The following is a 25759-nucleotide window of genomic DNA, read 5'->3' on the forward strand; positions in this document are numbered from 1 at the left end:
TCGAGGCTTTGGAGACGGTGCAAAGAAGGTTTACCAGGATTCTGCCTGGACTGGAGGTTTGCTTTATGAAAAAAAGTTTGAATAAGCTCAGACTTTTCTCTCTGGAGAGAAGGAGGAAAAGAGGAGACCTGATTGAGGTATACAAAATAATGAGAGGAATAGATAAAGTCAATAGCGAGAGAATTTTCTGCAGGGCAGAATTGACTGGTACGAGGGGGGTCATAGTTTTAAGATATTAGGAGAAAGGTATAGAGAAGGTTCTTTACGCAGAGAGTTGTGAATGCATGGTGTGTCAGATAGATCTCAGACTCAGGGAGGTGTGACGTGCTTCTTTATTTAGTGATGAACTCAGGCGAACATACAATAGTAAGGGAGTAAACCCAAAGGGGTGAAGGAGCAGAGGATCCTCCGTGTGTACGTGCACAAATCAAGGAATGTACCATGACATGTGGACAGAAGAGCAAATAATCCCGACTTCAAGTTGTAGAGAACAAAAGCATAGCAATAATATTAAGTTGATATAAAAGAGTCGCTTGCCTCACTTGGAATATTTCATCCAATTTCAGGTGCCACATTTTTGAAAAAATGCAAAGTTATGAGATTGGGTGCGTGACTGATTCACAACACTATTCCCGGGTTGATACACCTCACCGACTCTAAGAAATTGAGAATGTTCTCCTCTGCTGACAGTTTCCAGACTCTGTGAACAGTTGCTATGATTGGTTCTCAATTCTGTCTTGCGTCATATAGATCCCAAAGGCTGAAAATTTCAAGCAGTCATGAGCTCTGCCGTGCCTGATCAACATCGAACTCTGATTTATTATTTTTGAGGGTTGCTGTTCAGTAATATCCCTGTCTCAGATAGATTTCAGTCTCATTTCCTGGGATTTGACAGGTGTGGTGTGTCAAATAGATCCCAGGAATTGTGCTCCATGAGATTTAGGTGTGAGAAAAACTCCAATTCTGAGAATCCGCCCTTGGATTGTGCACGTGTTGTGTCTGAATACCTGACTTAACGTTGACATTTTTGGCTGATGAATATTTCGTTGGGCACTTTAGATGGCGATTTCTGCATTACTAACCTAGGCTGTCCCGACATTGGGAGTACTTTTAGTTTAGACAATATAGAGTAAACTTTCAAACTCCGTTGCCTGCCTTTTATTGGCTTCTGGTGGAGCCTATAAAATTATCATTACGTGACCCGAGGCCGTGACACTTTGTGCATAGGAGGAAATGTTCTCTCATCATTCTGCCTCTGGAGTGTTCCATCAGGCATATCGTGTGAAAGATGTATTTACATTAGTGGGCTGCATGGTAGCGCAGCATTAAACTAAATGACTGGATGAAACACAACCGAACAGAACAAGTGAAAGTATTTGGATGGGAAAGGAGTTGGATGTGGGAAAATGTATTATTACTGACTGGCCATGAAGAAAGAATTAAACAAACTCAAGGTTAGTGCATATCCATTCGAGATTTATTAACCATTTCACAAAGCATTTTTATCCAAAAGGTTGATGTAAAAGTTTACAGAAGTGAATATAATGGGTGAATGCCACATTGAGACGAGAACACATGCGCTGTGAGCTGGGAATTTTCTGTACATCAGTAACAGTCACAAGAAAGGGAATACAAAGGCTCACCAGAAAGGGTAGGCAACCATTCTGAGGAAGGAACAAATAAAAACAAAACAAATGAGGCTTCAAACAACTGGGAAGCAACAAATTCTTCCAACCACAACCATCTCAAAGATATCAAAGTAAAAAGGAAAATCCATCAATAATTGTCTCAGTTACACGCTGATAAACTGAAGTAATCTCACAGTTAGAGTCAGCAACAGGACAGATTGTAGATTGGGAGTTCAGAGACCTTGATAAGCAGATCAGGAAAATCAAAGAGGTCCACAACTCATTCACTTAACCTGGAAAAGAGAAATAAAGCAATAATGCAGATATTTATGATCAGGGAATTTCAGACTTAATGTTTATTCAATGGCACACTTAGAGATTTCACACAACCTATTGGGCTGCTTGGCGTGAGAAAGATGTGATTTTTCTCACCTTCACCAGAGTGACGGCAGCGCTGGAGAAAATACTCAGGAAGAACAAGGTGATGAACGTGGAAGCAGTTGCCCAGATGTTGCTGTTATCATCCTCATAGTCTTCAATCCAAGTGCGATCTATTGAATCTATGAATATAAAGCCGAGAGAACGCATTTAGATTGTTTATCGATCCAGATCGATCTATCTGCATCCAAGTCATGTAATTAGAGACCATTACATCTTCATAAAGCAGTCAGGTATTTCTCAAATGTGACTGTTATCTGTATCTTTTAGTGCATTATTGACTCTTAGCAGGACATTACAAATACTAACTGCACATGTTCTTTCTTCATTGTCCACGTCAGAACGTTTTAAATTATTTTTCTTTTCATTTATTATTTAAGGATATTATTATTTGTGGAATGCTCATTATGAATTAAATCATTATATATTAAATATAGGCTGTGACAGCAAATTAGTTGAAAATTGTGGACATCACTGAATAAAAGTTCACATGTGATTCTCATCCTTATGTATTGGTGACCAATGGCTTGGCAAATCATGAATATAAGTGACATCACAGTCAGGTAATTGGTTCATATTTTTGTTTGTAGGATCTGTATATTTAGGAATAAGTTTTTGTACGTGTGTCCCTTGATTTATTTGATCTACTGCTTGGTGTGTTTGGTTTTCCTTTAATGTTTGTGTATGTCGTTATGAGAGTCTTTTACTTCACTCTTGCCCATGTTGGAGTCCGTGCATGAATAAACATATTCCTGTTCCTTTGCTGCTGGTGTGCTCATGTGTTTGTGCACCTAAATTTTGGTCTTTTCACATTGTGTAAGCATCATCATGCTAATAAGTCACTTCGTTGCTGCCTATGCTTATCTTGTAATGTCTTTGTGAGTGTTCACTTTTCATTAGTGCTATCTAAAATGTGTGTTTATGTGTCTGTTTCAGATCCTACCAACAACTAGGTTATTTTCATGTTTATGCTTAATAAATGTTAGCATGCAATGTAATGTTTTGATGGATGTTTATATTTATATGATTATGTTTGCTTGTGTGGCAATCTTTCCCAAACCATCTCCTGATAAGCTTGTTTGTGTTATTGTTTGTGGATGCTTGTGCCCATTATCCTTATTTAATAAACGCCCCTCTATTTATGCACTTGTGTGTCTGCATGTGAGACTCTGAATTTGTGTGTACGTTTGATATTGTATGTATGCTAATCAATGTGGTGTAAAAATAACTAATTCAGCTGACCCTGTCATCGTTTATTTGTGATTCTGAAAATGGGAAAATAATGATATTAATAATTATCTCTGTGCACTTACTTGGCTATGTGGGAGGACATATTTCAAAATTTGTATCTGTGTGTTCACGCGTGTATGTCTGTACGCATTTTGCTGTATGAATGTATCTGTATTCATGCCCATTTGTGTGTTACCGTGTGTCTATGTTTCTCATGGTTATGTGTCAGTACCCCTGTTCATTTGTGCAAATGATTTTCATTTGGTGTATGTAAGTTTTTGTATGAGCATGAGTGTTTAAGTACCACTTGCCATGTGTGGCTCTGTGCGAGTATGCATGTGTGACTTAGTATCTATATGCACATTTGAGTGTGCACATAAATATTTGTCTTTAGGTGAGAGCCCGTATATGTGTCATTACGTGTGTATTTGCGATCATCTCTCTGTATCTGTTCTTATGCCAGACTGCAATTTTTGTTATTCTAATTTATTGTTCTTATTTTAATGGATTGTCCATAATTAGACTTGACCTTGCTGTTGTAGGAAACATTTCCCATCGTCGTGGCGAGAAAAGCATTTTATGAGCAACTCTTCTGTTGCAGTGATAGAATTCCTGTCTCTGAGAGAAAAGGCGTGAGTTCAAATCCCAACTGATAACATTTCTGAATATGTTTATTAGAAAATGTCTACTTGTGTTCTGGATGTGAAACAAAATGATATCAGGTATTCGAATACCAGAATTGATCCCATGTGCTCCAGAAAACTGAGACAAAACTATGGAATTCTAACCCGGACGATGCAAACACCAGTTTTGGATTATGGGAATCAATGTTAATCATTTGTTAACAGAGCCAAGCGTGTCCAACATGCTTCCAAGGTATTATTTTGCAAGGAAATGTTAAATCTTTGGACAGTAAGCAAGAAGCTGACTGTTCCTGTTAGTAACTGGGTAACATTACAGAGGACATCTACCATGAAATCTCTGCACAGGGAGCAAGAGGACAGATCATTCAACGTTCCCCTCCCCTCTGCTCCACGACAACTTATCTGTCGATTCTCTTTAGTATGGAAGTGAAGATACATTCTGTCAACTCATGCGCTGGTGCAAGATCCCTGGAAGTTCCCCAGAAACAAAGGTTACATTCAAACTGTTCTGCACTGTTTACGATTGGTATGTTCCAATCAAATTTAGTTTTAATGTGTCTTAAATTTACATTTCCAATTGCTGCAATGTGGCAGTTGAAAACTGACCTGAATTTTATAAGAATGTCCAATCGGGGGAATCAAGAACACCAAGTTCAAAACCCGTGCTATACCCTTGCCTTAAAATGGACATTGTCAGATTTTGTCACAGAGGGATTTAGGATGGATAAGGTACTTGGCGGAATCCTGCAATGAGTGAGCTTTACTCTGTCTCTGACCCAGGGTGTATCTGAGCAGAGAACATTAACTGCACAAGACACTCATCCTAGACCTGTTCATAATCCACTTTAACTACACAGATGCAATGTAAGTCAGAGTGAGAAACAACTAACTCAGTATTTAACTCACAACTGGAGGGAAAAAAAGCTTTATTACTTCTGTTGAATTATTAAATGCAACTTTGAGATTTTTATTGACATGAATTAACAGTGTCCATCAGTGCAAGTGAAATGTTTACGAAACTTGGTTTACCGCTGGATTTATCGACTGTTCTGTTGATGATCTTCAATGGAATCGCTTCATGTCCCACCACAAAGGAGTAAGAAGCACCGCTGGCCCACTCCTCCGTTGTAATGGATAACAGGCTGTACATGAAGAAGGAGGTGTTGTCGCTCTCGGCCATCACCTCAGTGTTCTTGTCGTTACTGGGATTCACCGGCTTGTCATTGTTTGTCCACGTGACGAAGATCTCTCAGGGGGAGAAACCTCTCACTAAACAGGTGAGGGAGAGAAACCTCTTAGCGGAGATTTCTTCTGTTGGTGGCAGGAGGACTGACACTGATGGCTCCAGCGGATTAATCACGGCAGAATATTTGAGACAAATATAAATCAACCAAAAAATCCTGAACCAATATCACAATTTCACTAAATATTAAAATACGCCATGTTTAATTTGGGATTTGGTCACTTCCGTTTACTAAAGGAGCAGAATGGTACACATTCTGTCCAGTTAAAAAAGTAAAGTTTAATGTGAAAGTTGCCTCCATGTTTCCAGCCCACAACAAGGACATTCTGTCCAACTGTCATTGCTGATGGTGACATCAAAACCCTGGCTTCTTCCCACCTTATCTGACTTAATCAGAATACAATATCCTTTTGTCCATCTTTTTCTTCATCAGCTACCTAGCTATCCTGCCTTCAGATGCATCATTAATACTCCCAACAGTGTTTTTTCATTACCAATCAAAGCCTGCCATTGATGTAACTGGATCTGGATTACACATGGGATCCTTTGTGCATTAATTTCACCGCTCTCCTTTCTCCTTGTGGATGGAGTCTCTCAGTGAAGTCGGTAGATTCTGATGGTACACCACACATTCAAAAGTAAAGCCACTCAGCCAGGCTTCAGTAGAAATGTCGAATTTGCTGATCACGCTGTCGGGATTCTGTCCAGGCTGGTCAGCAATCTCTGATCTCAGAGGCTTCTTTTCTTGTTTCCAGGTCACGTTGACTCCAGAAGGAAGATTGGACACAACGCAGGTTAACGTTACCGTCGCCTCCAGTAAGACTTGTTCTACTGGCGGTGGGAGGATATTAATGGTGTTCGGCTGGCACTAGGTATCTTCTATGAAACAAATATCAAAGTCAATGAAAAATGCCCCTTTCTGATACAAACAGCCAATCTTCAGATTACTTCTTCACAGGGTGAATACACCACCTTCAAAATGGCAACTCCAACTATTGCTGGAACGATAAAAAGTAAAATAATCGAAGATACCATCATGTGACCCATGGAATGACCTTTCTTTCAGAGTTTGTCTCTCACTTAACACCATCTATTGATACTTGTGACAAGAGTAATCTGAATACAATCAGTTCATTTCCATGTTCATAACCCTTATGTGCAAATGCTGCTGGTCATGCTGACTGCCAAATCACATCCTAAATTTTGGACAAATTATAATAAATAATAATTATTCTCTTTGCAGAGTTCTAAAGTGATACAGGAGCGGTTAACAGCCATGGAAATTCTGTTCATTATATTTAATGATCAAATTACTTTGCAATATTGGTGTGATGTCATTCTCTAATTTATGTCATTGTTCCTCGTGGGCTGTGTTTGGAGTAGATCTGAAAACAAGACATTGAGTACAGCATTGGATATCGAGAAGGACACCCATCTCCTTAAGTCTTTCCCTCCATTCAGTTAGTTCATGACTGGTCTGTACTTTCACTTTATTTACCAAGCTGCATTTTTAAATTTCTTCATAGAACAGGGGAGAAAAAAACAAACAAAAGCGTATTAAATTTATCTACAAACGCGATGGAAATGTACACTAGTTTTATAGACATCCACTACTCACGATGTAAACATTGCCACCCCAAACCAGGCTAAATCAGCCTGTACTGGATTAGTGGTGCTGGAAGAGCACAGCAGTTCAGGCAGCATCCAACGAGCAGCCAAATCGACGTTTCGGGCAAAAGCCCTTCATCAGGAATAAAGGCAGTGAGCCTGAAGCATGGAGCCTGTCTCGAGTTCTTAGCTCATTCATCCCTATTGTAGCGTTCTTACCAGAATTTACTCTCCTGCCCCATCCAATAATTACAGAGAGCACCTGAAAGAAGCTCAGTGAGATCACGTTTATCCCAGTTCATCAAATGTGATCCCCACTTGTTCTGTGGCCTGATCCCATAAATGAAGTTAAAGAGCTCAGTACCAGATAAAAATCAATGTCGTACAGTGTCTAAGGCCAACAGGTCATTCCTGAGCAGGGAATAAAGCGTTGAACGCATTTTGATTTATTTTCAAGTAAGGGTCACTGCATATTTTAACCACATCATTTTAAGACCACAACATCATAAGATGGAGGATCAGAATAAGGCTGTTCGACCAATCCAGAGTTGAGATCAGAATGATGCTGGAAAAGCACAGCAGGTCAGGCAGCATCCGACGAGCAGGAAAATCGACGTTTCGGGCTAAAGCCATTCTACTGTCTTCTCCCCATTCTAAACAAGAGCCGATCTATCTCTGGCTCGAATACACACAATGGCATGGCCTCCACAGCCCTCTGCAGCAACAAGTTCCACAGCCTCATCACCCTGTGGCTGAAGAGATTCCTCCCCATCTCAGTTCGAAACGGTGCCCCTTTGACCCTGAGACTGTGCCCTTGGGTCCGAGTCTTGCCTACCAGTCAAAACAATTATTCCACATTCACTCGACCTCAGTCTCTTAGTATTTTCTATGTTTCAATCAGATATCTCTCCAATATCCCCACTCCACCCCCAAACTTATCCTTGAAGCGGCTATCAGGCAAGGATTCAGCACTCTGAATGCCTGTCCCAGCATGGTCAGGCAACAAACTATTTAACAAAGCTCACTGTCTATATATCTATCTTCAACAGAGAGGAAACATGCTTTTCTGACTTGCCAAAATGTTGAATTATGAGCAATGCTAATGTAACACTCAAACTGAAATGAGATACGTGGCATGTTGGGAAATAAGAAGCTGTACCATGCTGTTTATTATGCCTGATAAATTAGTGTGTTTGATTCACATCAGAGTTCAGAGTGATTTGTAGCTCTCTCAGTGTGTGTCTCTTACCCTGGAGTGCGGGTGATGTTTTTACTTTGAATGTTCCCTCCATGAGAGACTTGGCAGGTATAAACTGCGCTGTTGAACCATTCACCATAAGGGACCATTAGCCGACTCGTCACCGAGAAGTTCCCGTTCGCCTCAAACACGGGAGACGTGAAGAAGCCAGAATCCAAGGGTTGGCCATTCTTCAACCAACTCACGGAGATTGACTTTGGATGGAAATCGATGATTGAACAGACGACGGTTGCAAACTTGCTGCTTGCGATTTCTTCACTGGAGCTGACAGTTAGAAGGGTTGGTGAGAGAATACCTAGATCATTAGGAAACACATCGCATAAATTATCTGACGAATTTCAGAACAAATACAGTCAGTTCTCATATATCAAGGTTTCTTGTGGTTAATGGATACAAGAATCATAATTGTGCAGAGTGCTGGAGAAGCTGGTATCCACACAGAAAGATCAGCAGGACAATGTGAAAGGCTAATATTATAGGACACAGCAAGGGAGTCAAGGAGGCATAGAAACTATAGGCCAGTAACACCAGAAGGGAGATAGCAACGTTCGATGGTATTCATTTTAATGACAGAGTCTGATGAACAAGGCAGATGAATTGCCGGCATAAAGGAGGAAATGATGCGGTTGCTATCACGGAGACATACTGAGAGCCGGGCAGGAGTGACTATTCAATATTCTAGGATTTAGTGCCTTCAGGCGAGACAGGGAAAGATGGAAAAGGATGGGGGCGGGGGTGTGGGGTACAGAATGTTGCTTCTGTCCCAATTCTGACAAAAATATTTTAAGCTGTAAAGAGAAATGAAATCATGGATACCTCCTCGAACCAAGGCAAATGGATAGTACTTCTAAACCAAAATACGGCAAACATAACTACAGGGAGAGCACGATAGACCCTACTATAGGTCCAAAAGACCAAGTGCACATACATGGGCAAATTTCAGAGAAATGTAAGTTAAATAGGGGAATGAGAAAAGAGGTTTTGAACTTCCTCAGCACAGGGTTGGATATTCATTTAGTCAAAAATTTAGAAGGAGCACAATTCTGAAAATGCCCCCAGGAGAATATTTTCGCAAAGTGTGTGTTTAATACAGAGAATTTCAATCCAGACCTTGCAAGAAAGGGGTGAATCTGAACATAACTTTAGGGAATGAAGTCGACCCAGTGGGTAAAACCTCAATGGTGGAGCACTTTGAGACAGTGATCGTAAATCAGTTGGATTTCAGATTGTACTGCAAAGGAATAGAAATTGGCCCAAAGTTCTGAAAAGGGGAAGGACAATTTTAGTAAGATCAGGTAATGACTTGACCAGAGTGGACTGGAAGCTGACATTTATTGGTAAATCTGAGTCAGAGCAGTGTGACACATTTAAGAAAGAGATAGGAAAATCACAGGGAGGACATTTCCCAGGAAGCCACTGCGTGGGACCAAGAATTCAGCGGGCTCTGGACACCAAAGGGCATGGAGGGTGAGATAAAGAGAAAAAAAGGAGGCTTCCGGTCTATACTGAAATCTCAAAACAATTGAAATTATTATCGAGTACAGAACGTGCAAGGGGGAGTTTGAAAGACAAAGGAATGAGAAGAGCAAAAGGGACCATGAGAAAATAATAGCAGTCAAAACAAAGGAAAATATTTATAAAAGTTACAGTCTCATTCATAATAAAAGAATTATTCGGGAACAGTAAAGCTCATTAAGTGTTATTATTGGAGTGGAGCTGGAGTATTAGGGTGTTGTCAAAACGAATGTGTTGTGTCAGTGTTCACTGGTATGAGGGACAATGTGGGGACAGAAATCATGGAGGGGTGTTGGGATGTACTTTCAGAAATTAGGACACATGACGTGATGTTCTGTGTTGTCTTGCTGAATGAAAAGAGGTTATATTTCCAGGGCAGATGAAAAGGTTTCCTTGGATTTTCTCTTACATACCAACGATTAAGACTCAAATTTAGGAGGATTAACCGGTGAAATCACAGATAAAATGAAAACTGTCATGTTGGTAAGTCATGAGCATCATAGCTTTAGATTGCAGGAGGATTTAAAAGGGTTGGTTGTATGTAAAGATAAGTTGCAAATGCAAATTATTCCGGATATATGTAAGGTGATGTAATTCGGCAGAAGAATCTGTGAGGTATGACGTTTTGAATGGTGGAACCCTGGAAAGGCCTGAGGATCTTTGGTGCATGTACCCACCGATCCCCTGTAGTTCTGTGTCGTCTTAACAAAGAGGCTAAGAAGGTCAGAGGATATTTTCTTTTCTGAGCCGAGACATTGACAATGAAGAGTAGGGAGATGATACTGGAACTTAATAGAACACTGGTTCGGCCATACTGAAGCGTTGTGTGCATGTTATCGAAGGAATGAGATTACACTGAAGGCAGTATTGATGAGATTTGCCAGGATCTTGCCTGGGTTGGAGGGTTTTAGTTATGAAACTAGTCTAGATAGACAGGAGTTTACCTTGGAGCAGAGGAGCATTAGGGAGAAGATTATCATGATGTCTAGAATTATTTTAGGCATAGACAGGGTAAACTGGATGAAACCTTTCCCCTTGATGGATTGATCAATGCCTCAGGGGCACAGGATGAAGGTAAGGCCAGGAGGTTCCAAGTGGATCTCAGGGGAAAACAAAATCAAACCGAGGGTGGAGTTAGCCTGGAGCTCAGCACCTATAAGTCATGTAGAGACTGAGCCCCTCTAAATAAAGATGAGGTATTGAGATGCATCCTTGCAAAGGCCAGTCACACAAAGCAATGGATCATGTGCTGGCACATGAGACTGGAATAGTTAGATGGCTGTTATTGATAGGCGTGGACTGGATGGATCAAAGGGCCTTTTTCCTGTGCTCTTTCAGGTGATTCTGTGAAAACGGTTATAAATAATGCCTTCTTCATATTAATCCAGTTGCTCTGTTTATCTCAGTTCCCACAACACGTACCTGGACATGGCATTTCTTTGTTCTTGTGTGACCCGCTGTGTTGAACCTCACAGTAGATTTTGCTGGGGCAATCTGACGCTGACCCGGGCAGGGTTAACTGGTTGCTCAGGATGTAGGTTCCTTTCTTGTTTCTCACTGATGGGTAAGTCTTAAATCCAGTCGTGATTAGCTCCCCACCGTTCTTCCTGGTTACCTTGGTGACGTCAGGGGAATAGTCCATCACCAAACAACCAAAGGTCGCAGAACCTGTGTCATGCTCCTGACAGGAGGAGACCAGGCCATAAAGCATGGGGGGGAGACGGTGTCTCTACAATAGAATGACCAATTGAGCAAGTTAGTTTCTGTTCATTTGACTTTATCAGTTACTCAAATGTATCCTCAGCTGTAAACGTTTGCCAGTATGCACCCGCTGAAGTCTACAGCATAACTGGAGTTTATTTTTGTTTCCTACCAGTTGCTGATTATGATCATTGGTTTCCTCTTCTTGACAATTACGGTATAATTTAGGAAGAAAAACTTCCAGATCCCACCCCAGTAACTGTTTGAAGATCTCACCAACTGACACTTTCACTGGATTGCTGTGAAGAGCAGAGAGGTTTCACAAAATACAAACCAAGAAAATGCAGGTTCATCGAAATTCTACAGTGTGTGCAAACAGGCCATTTGGCCCAACAAGTCCACACCCACCCTCTGAAAAGTAACCCGTCCAGACCTATTCCCCAACCCTATTATGCTACAGTTAACCCTGACTGATGCACCTTACCTCCCAAATCACTGAATACAACATTTGCAATTCCCCCAGCTTGCGCAACTTTGGACTGTGGGAGGAAACGCACACAGACATGGGGAGAAATTGCCAACTCCACACAGATAGTCACCCGAGGCTGGAATGGAACCCGAGTCCCTCGCACTGTGAGGCAGCAGCGCTAACCACGGAACCAGCGTGCTGCCCCAACATGTACCATGCTGCTGGAAATACCCAACAGCTGGCAGTACCCCCGGAGAGAAATCAGAGTGAATCATAGAACATAGAACATTACAGCGCAGTACAGGCCCTTCGGCCCTCGATGTTGCGCTGCCCTGTCATTCTAATCTGAAGCCCATCCCACTACACTCTTCCATGTACGTCGATATGCCTCGGTGAAATCAATGACTACAGATGCTGGAAACCAGATTCTGGATTAGTGGTGCTGGAAGAGAATAGCAGTTCAGGCAGCATCCAAGCCTGTCCAATGATGACTTAAACTTGGCGAATCTACTACCGTGGCAGCAAAGCATTCCATACCCTTACTACTCAATGAGTAAAGAAACAGCCTATGATATCTGTCTTACACCTATCTCCCCTCACTTTAAAGTTGTGTCCCCTCGTGTTTGCCGTCCCCATACTTGGAAAAGGTCCAGTGAGCCTTCCTCACTTATCAATGCAAGGCAGAATGTTCTCTCTGGGAGGAAGGTCACTGCAGCAGCAGCACAGGCAGGAGCTGAGCACTGGGACTGGGAGGAGGGCTGTCACGGCTGAACTCATGCCAATTGTCTGGAAGTTGAAACATCTAATTTACAATTATCTGAATTCTGGAGGCCTCTGAGAAATAGAGGACCATTAAGGTTCAGAGACTTTGGAGTGTTACAGCTGAGTATTGACGTAAATATGATTTGAGAAATGAACTGGTAATCTTTAACTTTAATAACTATCAAATTGACACGCAGTTCACCACCAAACCTCATCTTTCAGACTAACCACTGCACTTACTCTGTCTAGACCTAAATTTCCACTCACATTGACAAACCCTACCCTGCTATACACCCATTCATGCCCAGAACACACAACACCTATCACACCCAACAAATCCAAGGCAATCCATATTGACAGTGTAGCTGACCACAGAGATCTCGGTGTCCATGTACATAGATCCCTAAAAATTGCCAGCCAGTTTGATAGAGTTGTTTAGAAGGCATACTTTGTGTTGGCTTTCATCGATAGAGGGACTAAGTTTCAGAACCACGAGGTTAGGCTGCAGCTGTATAAAACTCTGGTGTGGCCGCACTTGGGAGTATTTTGTACTGTTCTGGTCACCACATTATAGAAAGAATGTGGAAGCTTTGGAAGAGTTCAAAGGAGGTTTACCAGGATGTTGTTTGATATGGAGGGAAGGTTTAATGAGGAAAGGATGAGGGTCTTGAGGCTGTTTTTGTTTGAGAGAAGAAGGTTGAGAGGTGACTTAATTGAGACATAAAAGATAAACAGAGGGTGGACAGTGAAAGTATTTTTCCTAGAATAGTGATGGCTGGCAGGAGAGGACATAGATGACCGATGTCAGAGGTTGTTTCTTTACTCAGAGAGTAGTAGGGCCATGGAACCCACTGCCTGCAACAATAGTACACTCGTCAACTTTAAAGGCATTTAAAAGGTCACTGGATAAACATATGGATGAAAATGGAATAGTGTAGTATAGATAGGCTTCAGATTGGTTCCACACGTCAGCGCAACATTGAGGGCTGAAGGGCCTGTACTGCACTGTAATGTTCTCTATTCTACCTTCCAGATGGACATATGATCTCAATTCCTTTCACTCATTTACACTCCTGCCGCCCTGCACCTGGCCCATGGTGAATCTGGCCCTGACTGGACCTGGCACCATCATTTTCACAACCTCTGACAAAAGCCCACTACCCAAGACATGACCTCAGCCCTTGATCACTGACCTCTCATCTTACCCAAGACAACCTGTGCACATTGTATCCTAGCTCCTTTCACATCTATGCTTTACAAACTACCATTTTGCCAGACTCCGAGCTTTGCATTTTGACAACAAGTCCACCTGTCACTTCATGACAGTGACCTTCCACCCCCGAAACATCCTGGCACTCTGCCCACCTCTACACTAACCAGCCTGGCATTCTGCCCACCTCTCCATAAACCTGCCTGGCAAAGACAGACCTCCTGCATTTCAGCTCAAATTACCCCTCACCTACCAAGCGCAATTCGAACAAATTATCCTGTGACCATTACCATTTACCTTGATGCCACCTTGCCAGACAGAGTGCATGCAAGCTTACCCAGCAGCCAGCCAGCACCTCACAGCCTACCAGACTAAATTCTCCCACCTGCCCAATCTAGCCCCTCACTTGCTCACCACCTTCCAACTTTGAGCCTACTCCAACATAAAGCCAGAGAGTCATAAAGTCGTACAGCACAGAAACAGTTCCTTTGGTCCAGTTCACCCATGCTGACCAGGGTTCCCAAATTAAACTAATTCCACTTGCCTGCCTTTGGCCCATATCCATCCAGACCTATCCAGTTCCTGTAGCAGTTCAAATGTCTTCTAAATATTGGACCTATCTCTGCATTTACCACTACCTCTGGCAGTTCATTCCAATGTTTTGGACAGTTATAACGTGAAGCCCTAACTCCTGCACTCAGTGCTCTGACCAATGAAGGTCCATGTTCCAAACACCTTCAACACACTAGGTACTTGAGACAACGCTTTCAAGAATCTATGAGTCTGAACCCTCAGGGCCCTGTGTTCAACCTCACTACCCAGTGCCCTACCATTAACTCTGTAAGTTGTGACTTGATTTATCTTCTCAAAAAGCAACATGTCGTATTCATTTAAATTAAACTCCATTGGCCACTTTTCAGTCCATTGGCCCAGCTGATCAAGATCTCATTGTACGTTTAGATAACTTTCACTGCCAATTATACCACCAATTTTGGCATTACATGAAAACTTACAAACCTACAAACCATGTCCCTTTCAATGTTTTCATGGCTTTCAACCAATTTCAACCAAGCCTGTTTCCCTTTCTCCCACATATCTGGAGCATTTTTTTAAGGATTGAAGGAATCTATCTCCTTATTGAAATCATTTAATGTTTTGTCCTCAATCAATTTCTGTGGTGGAGAATTCCAAAGGTTCATCAGTCTTTTGCTGGAAAGTAAATAATCAGGTTCAATGTTATCGCTGTGTTGGGAAGATTGGTGAGCAGCAAGATTAATGATGATCCCATGAATGGAATAGCCTTCTTGAGGGGCCGAGGTGCCTTTTTCAGCTTCCATTTTGCATGCTGACATGTCCCTTCGGCAGCATGTTCCAAAAATGTGATCCTTGAGGATAAGGGCGCACATGCATGTAAATGCTTCTCCTGAAATCTTTCCTCCAAATTAGACTTCAACTTGACTCTCAACTATTTCTCTGCCCGTTTCCTCTTCCTCAATCACAGCCATGGGACTCACTTCCTAACAGCGCTGTGAATGTGCTAATACCACAAAAACTTCAGCAATTCAAATAAACTGATGATAACTGGTTTCTCAAGGCAATATAAAAAGTCTGACAATTCCACACGTGTCTGGAGATTCAAACAACCACTGGAAGAATTGTTAATTATTTGAGGTACTTGCGTGTCTACACAAGATGACATGGTTTCCTTTTGTGTGAGTTGACTGTGTTTTGTCTGAATGAACAGAGCTATTTCTTAATCATATAATAGGAATCAAGCATCCCTCATTTATAGCAAGGCTATCACACATTATATTTCTTTATTCCAGGGAAGTATAGTGTTAAATAAATGAAATATGATGATTGGGATGTTTCAATTGGAAATTGTCAGAGATTTAAAGTTTACTTTCATGAACAATTAATTCCAGCCTCATTGTGTCACAGTACTCACAGGAATATCTTTCAGAAATGGTGTCTCCCTTTGTTATGGGCAGTCAAATCAGTAAATCTGGGATAGTTTTTGCTTGTTAATCAAAGGTGTTAAAGAGTTTTAGCCAAAGGTAGACCTGTGGATTTAGCTCACAAATCCTCCATGATCTAAGTAAGTGTTGGAACAGCTCGAGGGGCTTAGTGCCCTCCTCTTGCTCCTATCATTGTGTCGTTCATTTAGCTAGCACTGGCGGTGAACACTTTTTATTAAAATATTTCAACAAATTAATTGTTTCACACATGCTTTAAAAAAAAATTCTGTTGATTATTTGGAACGGGATCATTGACATTCTCTATTTGAGTGATCAAAATAACTTCAACCCAATTACAGCAGCCACTGCACTCTCGAGTGTGTTGTCACTTCATAATAGTTTCTTGTGAAACTACAGCTCGAGATCAGGGCGCTCAAATTCAATGATTCTCTGATATTTAATATCTCTGAACATTCGCAATTTGTTCAAATACATCTTTTCTCTGAAGAACGTGTTTCATCGAACAGAACTTGTCTCAATGAAACAACAAACATTAAATGCGAGAAAACCAAAACAAAAGACAGAAATTTCTGAAGAAACTCAGAATGTCTAGCAGCTCCTGTGGAGAGAAGGCAAGGTTAACCTTTCCCACCCAGAGAACCCCCCCCCCCCCACACTTTACCAAATTGCTTTCATGTTTTTGACACAAGAGCTCAACCTGTTAAGATAAACAGTGATTTACGTTGGCTTGACTCCTGTTGGAAAAAGAATTCTTACCAGAGGTACTGGATGGTCTGAGATAGCAATTGAACATCAACTGAAAAACTATGTCCATCTGCTGCAAGTATTGGATTCAGCGGAACCCCCACCGTACTGAATAATCAAATTCAGCGACAGTACTGGTTTAATATAAAGTAAAACAGCCTAGGCATAATCTCATCAAATATGCTTCGAAAATGATTCATTCTGGTTTAGTTATAAATGATATTGTTAGAACAGCAAGTCAAAAGCTGGGATTTCTTTGAGCACTTACTCCATTAACCCCATCTAGTGATGACCAAAAGCTTGTGAACAAATATTGATCTGGAAAAAGCTGCAAAACACCAAATTTCTGTTTAATATCTAAGAGACACAAGTCAGGACAGCAATTGAATAGATTTCACTGGCCTCTGTGACTGGAATTCCAACAAACACCCAAACATCTCAATCTACTTTCTTGCACTGAAGTAACCTGATAAGAGATTGTGTTACATACCTCTCTAACAGGTTATAAGTGAACACAGGCCACATGGCACAGAATCAGGGACCTTACGACAACATCACAACAGACCTGAACACAATGAGCTCGACACTATCACGGAGAACACAGCCCACCTGTTTTGACAGTACATAAACCATGTTAGTCATTAACACTTTCCAACAACCAGGGATTGTTCCAGAATGTTTGTACAATGAAAGTATCATTTCAACATTTATCCAAGAATTCTTTGACAGCAGCTCTGAATTGCTGAAACTCTATGGGAACGACAGAGGAAGATGCAAAAAATTTCTGATTCTACATTGTGCCACGAAACATGTCCTGCATAACTGAGGCACAAAGAAAATATGCAGCATATTTCCTTCAGCCTCGCTCAATTAAATATCTTTTGTTGGCAACAACCAATTTCAAAACTCTTGCTATCTGCCTTTTGTTCCTGAAACGTTCGTTCTGAATGGAACAACTTAGTCAGGGCTCTCAATTCTGAGGCACCTAATCGAATACTGTATTTCTGTCTGATAAAAGTGGTTTTGAAGCGCGAGACGAAATTGAACTATCTGAGATTCAGGCATCCGAACTGGACAATTTACAAATGGTCATTTCCGTTAACAAGTTAGTCAGAGATAGCACTGAAACAAACTGTACAACAGACTTAATCCTAGAGACTAATCATTGCTCAACTCCTCATGTCAAATATATTCACTATAATTGAACAATCATCAGAAGAACTAACCAGTGGATTAATGTGAACGAGAATGTGTTCACAATGAACATAAATAACTACTGAGTTAATAAATTAATAAGTCATTGTATTTAACAAAATTATTGAGGTGGGAAATATCGCCAATTAAAGCACAGATCCAGAGGAAATGGATTATTCTCTAAATTATTTTTTCATATTCTTAAAACGTTCCTTGAACTGTAGAGATTTTGCATGCACTGCATAAAGTCAATACTGCATTCCAGTGTGGAAAGCATTTCAGTTGAAGGAAATAGGGCAAGGTCATTTTCTTGTTTACTGCTTTTAATGAACTAAAATGTTTAAAAAGGTATGAATTGAAAACATCCTTCTGTCAGGAGTTGCCCGCTTTAACAAATGTCTAAGTAAATATGGGCACTGCTGCCTCACAGATCCATGTACCCAGGCTCGGTTCCAGCCTTGGGTGACTGCCTATGTGGAGTTTACACAATCTCCCCTGTGTCTGTGTGGATTTCCTCCCACAATCCAAAGATGTGCAAGTCAGGTGAACTGGTCATGCTATATTGTCCATAGTGTTAGGTGCATTAGTCAGGGGTAAATATAGAGTAGAAGAATGGGTGTGGGTGGGTTACTCTTCAGAGGGTTGGTGTGGACTTGTTGGGCCAAATGCATACTGCAGGAAATCTAATCTAAATGATTGTCATACTTAAACTAATGTGAGCAGATTCCTTCTGATCGCTACATTGCAATAAATTGGTCAAGTATAAAAATTAAAATAAATATTACTCTATTTTCAGTGTCTGAATAAACAATGTGCTCTGTTATCTTCTCGGTCACATCTTCTGCAAATTTGTGAACTCTGCATACGTCTGAACACATCGATGTAAAATGAATTCTCTGCATTTGCAGCAAGTACTCCCATGGTTTAAAGAGTAGAGTTCCTACAGTATGGAAACAGGCCATTTGGCCCAACAATTCCACAATTCCACACTGACCATCTGAACAGTAAGTAGCCCACACAGACCCATTCCTCCTAATTTATATTTACCCCTGACTAATGCGCCCTAACCTATATATCCCTGGGCACTATGTGCAATTTAGCACAGCCAATCACCTGACCTGCACATCTTTTGGACTGTGGTAGGAAACCAGAACGCCCAAAGGAAACCCACGCAGACACAGGGAGAATGTGCAAACTCCACACAGGCAGTCACTCGAGGACGGAATCGAATTTGGGACCCTGGCACTGTGAGGCAGCAATGCTAACCACTGAGCCATCATGCTGCCCTGCGAGGTCATGATTAGATTATTTTAATTAATTTGAAAGTTGGCCTTGGTCACATAATTCACTATAGCAGTTGTTTCCGAAAAAATTATTCTTAGTTGATATTTTGTTGTAAAATGTAACTATTTATTTAAAATGCACAGATTAGGAACACCTAAAGCACTGTGCAGATTAAATAATTCAGTTAATGTTTCATTTTAATCGTGCAAATCTAGTTTAATCGGGGACATAACAATGAATTAACTCAAGTTACGTGTGAAACAAATCAAAGCAGTGAAACGGATCTGTTCTTCATAGAATTGAGCAGAATTTCCAAATGGTCTTTGCCAATGATCTTTTCCAGCCAGAAAAATATGTATGTAGTGCACAGCGGAATTGAAAGGTATTTCTTGATCAATTATAACACAGTCATGGCACCTTTGCTCAAGAGCAAGAACTATTAGAACATTAGACTTTTGAAATTCTATTTATATTTCTCTATGACTTGTAAACTGTTTAAAGACAGACCTTTTGATTGACCTAGATAGTGGAGTTCTGAATTTGGATTGTAAAGCATGGATTAGATTAATCCTTAATTATTTATTTTAAGTAAAAATGGCGCCCCAAAGTATCTGTTTTCCTTCATTTCTAAAATCTTTGCAATTTGCCTTTCACTTAATAACAGGCTTTCTGAAATTTCAACTCGCATGCTGATTACATTGAATGAGGAACCTGGAGCGGTTCACTGTCACTAACCGTGTTAACATTGCACAAACAATGTAGAAACCAGAAACGGTTTCCCAAATGTAACACATTTAATGTTACCCAAGAACAGTCCCTCCTCAACAGATCAACGATCACCAGATCACAACACGGTGTGTTTGCAGCAGAACTAGCTCTGCAAACATTTTCAACAGAACCAAGAACATGATGTAACCTCACAAAAAAAACAAATTGAAGTCTAACAAAGCTGCTCAGAATGAAGCAAACTAATGATTAAATTGAATAGAAATAACAATTCATAACAGCAACCTTGTTTGTGAGGGGACTTAACACTTAAAGCTGTAACTTTTCTGGCAACAGTTTAACTTATTTCCAACCTGCACACCCTTCTTGATCATGACAATCCTGTGCAGCACACAGTAGAAAGTTGAAGGCATATATTGATTAATCACTTCATGGTCAAAACAAAATTACTGAATGGACAAATATTACCACATTATAATTTTAAGTTAGCTTCAATTACATAATCTGATCAATTCTGCAGTTTCAGATTTTAGTCCTAAATTTTATTTTGTATGAGGCTACTCAAAACAAAATTCAGTTAGTTTAAAATTAGAACTGAGTTCTTTTTTAAAAAAAAGTCAATGCATTAAAAACTTATTTTTTTTCATTTCTCATACTTCTGGGTTTCTGCCTTAAGTTGGTTTTCAGACCGTTACAAATGGATGTAATGTTTTCAATCAAGCAGAGAACAATGTGTCATATAAGTTTAACAAATGCAGAAATGATTCATGAAAAACAAAATAACTTCACAAATATTGGTAATGAACAGTAATCCAGAGAGTTAATCTCCTCACCAGACAGAAAACACCAATTACAGAAAGCATGAAAACGCAGATCAATTTCACAAACTGAATAAGAATTCTATCAACTCAATTCAACAGAATCAAGGAAAATAAAATCAGAATCCAATCAACTCAAAACAACAGATTTGAATGAAACATAATCAGAATCCAACCAATTCAATTCAACAGAATGAAATAAAACAATTTCAAAAATCAATCAACACAATTCAACAAAACCAAGTAAAAACAAAGTCGGAATCTAATCAACACAGTTCAACCGAATCAACTAAAACAAAGCCAAAATCCAAAAACCTGCTGCGCTTTTCCAGCAACACATTTTCAGCTCTGATCTCCAGCATCTGCAGTCCTCACTTTCTCATCAAAATCCAATCAACTCAATTCAACAGAATCAAGTAAAACAAACTCAGAATCTAATCAACAGAATGAAATATAGCACCGCAAGAAAATTCTATGACAGTTTCTAAGCTGCTTGTCACCAACTAATTAACAAAATAAATGAGAAAATATAATCATGATAAGAACATATATTCAAGAAATGAATAATGATATTTTAGCATATATTAATCATGTTTGGTAATATCTCGAACATCTTTGAATTCTTGCGTTTGTTGTTGACAATAAAACTCACAGTCAGGGTGTCACTGACATTAAATATTATTTATAGCTGACTGATTAAGAGGCATTAGGTATTCAAGTCACTCAGCCACACAGAATGCCAATCTGATCAAAATAAAAGAGATACACTGATCAACTGACTCCATCATCACAATTTTAACTATTTGCTGAGCCTTAACTGAAGTCTATAATCAGTGTGCAGAAAAATAAATCCGAACCAAACCAAACTCAGCACAGAATCTGAGTTTCATTTAATTCAGAAATTAGTCACATGAATAGAAAGTTTTTTTAAAAAAAGTCACTAAGAAAGTTCAAAGTTCTTACCTGAAGTCACTGTCACCATGGTCCCTTGGCCCCAGTAATCAAGATAGTCACAGTGTTACATTCTCCGGACTGGGTCACACAATAATCAGCACTGCATAAAACAAATCAAATATCTACCATCATTTTAAATTTTCAGAACCACAGGCAACAAAAAAATCACGATAAATCTTCATCACATAATTGCGCTAGTGAATTCTGATCATTCTTGATAAACTTTAATACTGTTTTATCCTTCACAGAGTAACACATGAGCTGATTCTCAAAATCCCCAAATGGTGTATCAATAATTACCCAACACGTTTACAAATTAAATAGTGATACTGGCATGAAACCCCACAGAACTAATACTGTACTGCAGGTTAAGGCGGTTTGTAGAAGTAATCATTGACTAGTTTCAAACAATGGAGGCTGAATAGGATTTTGTATTGATCATAATTGCAGTGTCACACCAGCTATATCACTATGAGACACGTTGTGTCAAATACTATGACAGACTGTAAACTGTTAAATGCAGATAATTTCTTCACTTCCTACAAAGCAGTGATTCTGACTCCTCTAAAAATGATTTGGCGCATTATTTCAGTTTTTACTATTCATTGTATTTTGAAAGCTTGGAACACTTTTCCAGGTTTAGTCTGCATTTAACTTGACAATCAACACGAAGAAGGTAGGAAAAAATATATATAAATTTGTACAAATTAGCACTACTGGACTGCGTTTAAATTGCATCTCACATTATTTCTCGCTCCTGCCATGGTAGAAATCACCAATTTCAGATAAACACTTGTCAGTGGTTATTGTATGAGGGTGTCACTGTGTACAACACTGTGACCCACTACAGTATCACAATGATGGAGACCAGTACACTCATTCTCTGTTCTTTACTCTAGGTCTCAATTTTCATTTGAAAGAGCCATTCAGTACTGATCATGTTTAGAATGAATGCCATAGTTGACATAACAATTAGAAGTGTTTTTCTGAGCTGTCAGATATATTAAAATTAACATTTTGTCCGAGCATTTAATTAATGGAAGTGTTAGCAGTACATATGACATGCCTAAAACATTGTCCCATTGTGTCACCAGTTTGCTAGTTTAAATGGTACATTTCCTCTTTGATAGATTTGTAATAGGCAGCCTGAGGTCTGCTTCAGATCGCCGTTGGTATAATTGCATTTAAAACTCGTACTGACCGTCAGTTTATGATGGAATTGATAAAATGTTCCCTCGAGCTGTTTTTGAACGGGTCCAGACCTGGTTCCTCTCGCTGTGATCTCTTGCACAGTAATAGATGGCGGTGTCTTCGATCTTCAGGTTCCCCATGTCCAACGTGAAAATGTTGTTTGAAGTTGTCTTTGAACCCAATAAATCGATTCCTAATCGCTGGTGCATAGTTACTGTTGGATGAACTATAGTAGTTAAGCAGCCACTCCAGATCCTGTCCGTGAACCTGTTGGACCCAGTACATGTAGTTGCTACTAAGATCGAAGCCGCTGGTTTTAAAGGTCAGTTTCAGGCTGCCTGCGGGACGGCCAGTCTCTGCCTCTGGCTGAGTCAAACAATCTCCGACTGGACACCTTTAAAAAATAAAACAAATAAACCATGAGCATTAATGCAGATTAAATAATGGCTGAGTCTTTTACATTCCTGCGGTAGACTAACAATTGAGACATTGACAAAGACAGACTTGAAGAAAAAACACTCACATGATAAGAAAGTCAGTAATAAACTGAGAAAAATTGTCGACACAATCATTCTGATAATTTGTGGGAAGCGGTTCTGTCAAGATCTTTCTAAACAGAGCCGACCCAGGAGTGTTGAATTACGGTCTAGTGCCCAGGATTATATGGCCATCGGAAAGGGCAGGTTTACAGCTTCCGCCCGTTGGTTTCCTGCTGGAGGTTCAGACTGGATCCTGGTATCAGCTTGCACAGCCCGAACACATGGGATCATGTATTTACGAGATTACGCTTAAACATGGACATATACACATCTTGGGATATTGGTTTTGCTGAATAGCTTCTTTGGGAGTGTTTCTATTTTAATGGTGGAAGTAAAATTGAGTAGCTGTTTCACATGATCGTTGCAAGTATTTTTTTAAATAACAAATTCATTCGGATGTTAGCTCCCTTTATTTCAACATTCATTCACAAGCAGATAAAACTAAAATCAATGTTCAAACATATTTTTAGCTAGTAAAACAATTGAGCTTGTTTTCCCAGGACACTGCCAGTCTCTGTCCCACTACAAAATAACATGTAATTCATACTAAATATTTCAAAATTCAATTTAGACAACTGAACACAGAGCATGTCCAAAGTGATTATATTTAGAATATTCAATTAGAAGTTAACTCCCTTTAATTCTACATTCCACCACAAGCAGATAAAGCTAAAAAGAACTTCAATAATATTATTAACCAACAAAATTAGTGACTTTATTTTTGCTGTCACTCAAAGTCTCTCTCAATTTACAAAATAACATACCATTTCTAATCTGCGTTTCTAAATTCAATTTAGGCAACCTAATATGGAGCATGTCTAAAGTGCTTGTGTTCAGAATGTGAGTGTGTGTCACTAAACAGTTTGGACCCGGAGATTAGAAGCACCTCCTTACATTGCAGAATGTCTCTCCCTGCTTTTTTTTCTCAAATTACTCCGACCCTAAAATTCATAGTAAAGGAAAGCTGTGTGCCTGAGAAACAAAAAGTGAGTTGGCAGTGATACATAACACCTCGGGAAACTTTTGAAAGAGCATCTAATGAACGAGAACAGGACAGTCCATACGTTTTTTTAAAGCAATCCTCAACGTCTAAACCATTGCATGTAACAGTCTGGGTATATCAGGAATATTTAGTTAAATTAGAGAGTATTACAATAATCATTACAACGAATGTAGGTTATAAACAGTGCATGTCTCTGCTCACTGATAGCTCTGACAGGGGCAGTTAACTCATAAAAATCAGCAAAAATTCGCTGTTGCACGACACCAGTGTTAACCACTCAGTTTTATTGAGATGCCTGAATCAGAGAATGGTGCAACAAGTGATGTGAGTTTGAATCAATTCAAGTTTGTTAATTTACTTTGAGATGATAACAAATGTTACTGCAATGTTGGATTTTGCATCCATTAACTTCATATTCAGGAGCTCTAAAGATATTCAATAAACAGGCTGAACTAACCAGAACGTCATTGCATTCAATGTCCTGTTTTCTGACAGTCATACAGTGAATGCTGTATTTAGTGACTTTCATTTTTAAAGAAGAAATGTCAAGTGAAATGTGCCCATTGTGAGTAAATGGGAAAATATAATTTGTTTTGTAGGATCTTACTTTAGTTGATTCATTGTCCCTTTAATCGGCCAGATACAATAGTTGGCAGCAATTAAACTGACTGCAGAAAAGGTCCTTGAGTTCCCAGTTTCATTTACTGGAAGCAGGTGGAGTTTCTGCAGTGGATCAAAGATATTTTGTCTCACGGTTGACCAGTTGGTGGAAAACCAACTGCAAACCATAACTACCGCCTCCACAGAAACAAATCGACTCAGCAACATTGCTGGAGAAAAGTTTATTTTTCAGTTGTGTAACTTGGAGAACTAGTCATCTCCTCTCATTGAAGGAAATATTCGCAGAGTCTCAGACACAACCTAAACATCAACAGTTCATTCAAGGATCACTACAGCACTGCTTAATATTGAGAAAAATTGATAAATAGTCATAGAGCCATGATACAGCATGGTTACAGACGCTTCGGTCCAACCAGTCCATGCCAGTCCTAATCCCAAACTAAACTAATCCCACCTGTGTGTACTTGGCCCATATCCTTCCAAACATTTGATATTCATTTACTAATCCAAATGTCTTCTAAAGGTTTTAAGTATCCACCACCAGATCATCTCACACACAAACCATTCTCTGTGTAAAATGTTGTCTCTGATATTTAAAAAAAAAATTCTCCTCTCATTGTAAAAACATGTTCCCTATTGTTGAAATCCCCCACCATAGGGAAAATACGGCAATGTCTTAGTCAAAAATTGAAAACAATCCCAGCTCCAAACATTTACAAAATATCACTATGGATCTTCCTCGAGTTCAAAAAAGATTGTCCCCTTTGATCAATGATTTGTAAAATTTACTCGTGTATCTACGGTGATAGACGTTTTCAAACAACTTCTTAAGTGCAAATGGTTCACATCAATCGAATTAAAGTAACATTTCGTGCGCTACCCCACACACACACAAAAAAAACAAGTTTGTGAACATTAATTGCTCTTAGGAAGTCTACGATGGATTCTTTTATCAAACAAAATCATTTCCAATGTTGTGAGAGCTCGTCTATCTTCTGTG

General features: G+C 39.7%; 1 pseudogene; it reads right to left on the reverse strand.

Moving 5' to 3' along the window:
- Positions 1–4883: 4883 nt before the first annotated feature.
- LOC140454097 (Ig heavy chain C region-like) lies at positions 4884–24927 on the reverse strand (annotated as a pseudogene).
- Positions 24928–25759: the final 832 nt, after the last annotated feature.

The sequence above is a fragment of the Chiloscyllium punctatum genome, chromosome 28 (assembly GCF_047496795.1).
Source record: "Chiloscyllium punctatum isolate Juve2018m chromosome 28, sChiPun1.3, whole genome shotgun sequence".
Taxonomy (NCBI): domain Eukaryota; kingdom Metazoa; phylum Chordata; class Chondrichthyes; order Orectolobiformes; family Hemiscylliidae; genus Chiloscyllium; species Chiloscyllium punctatum.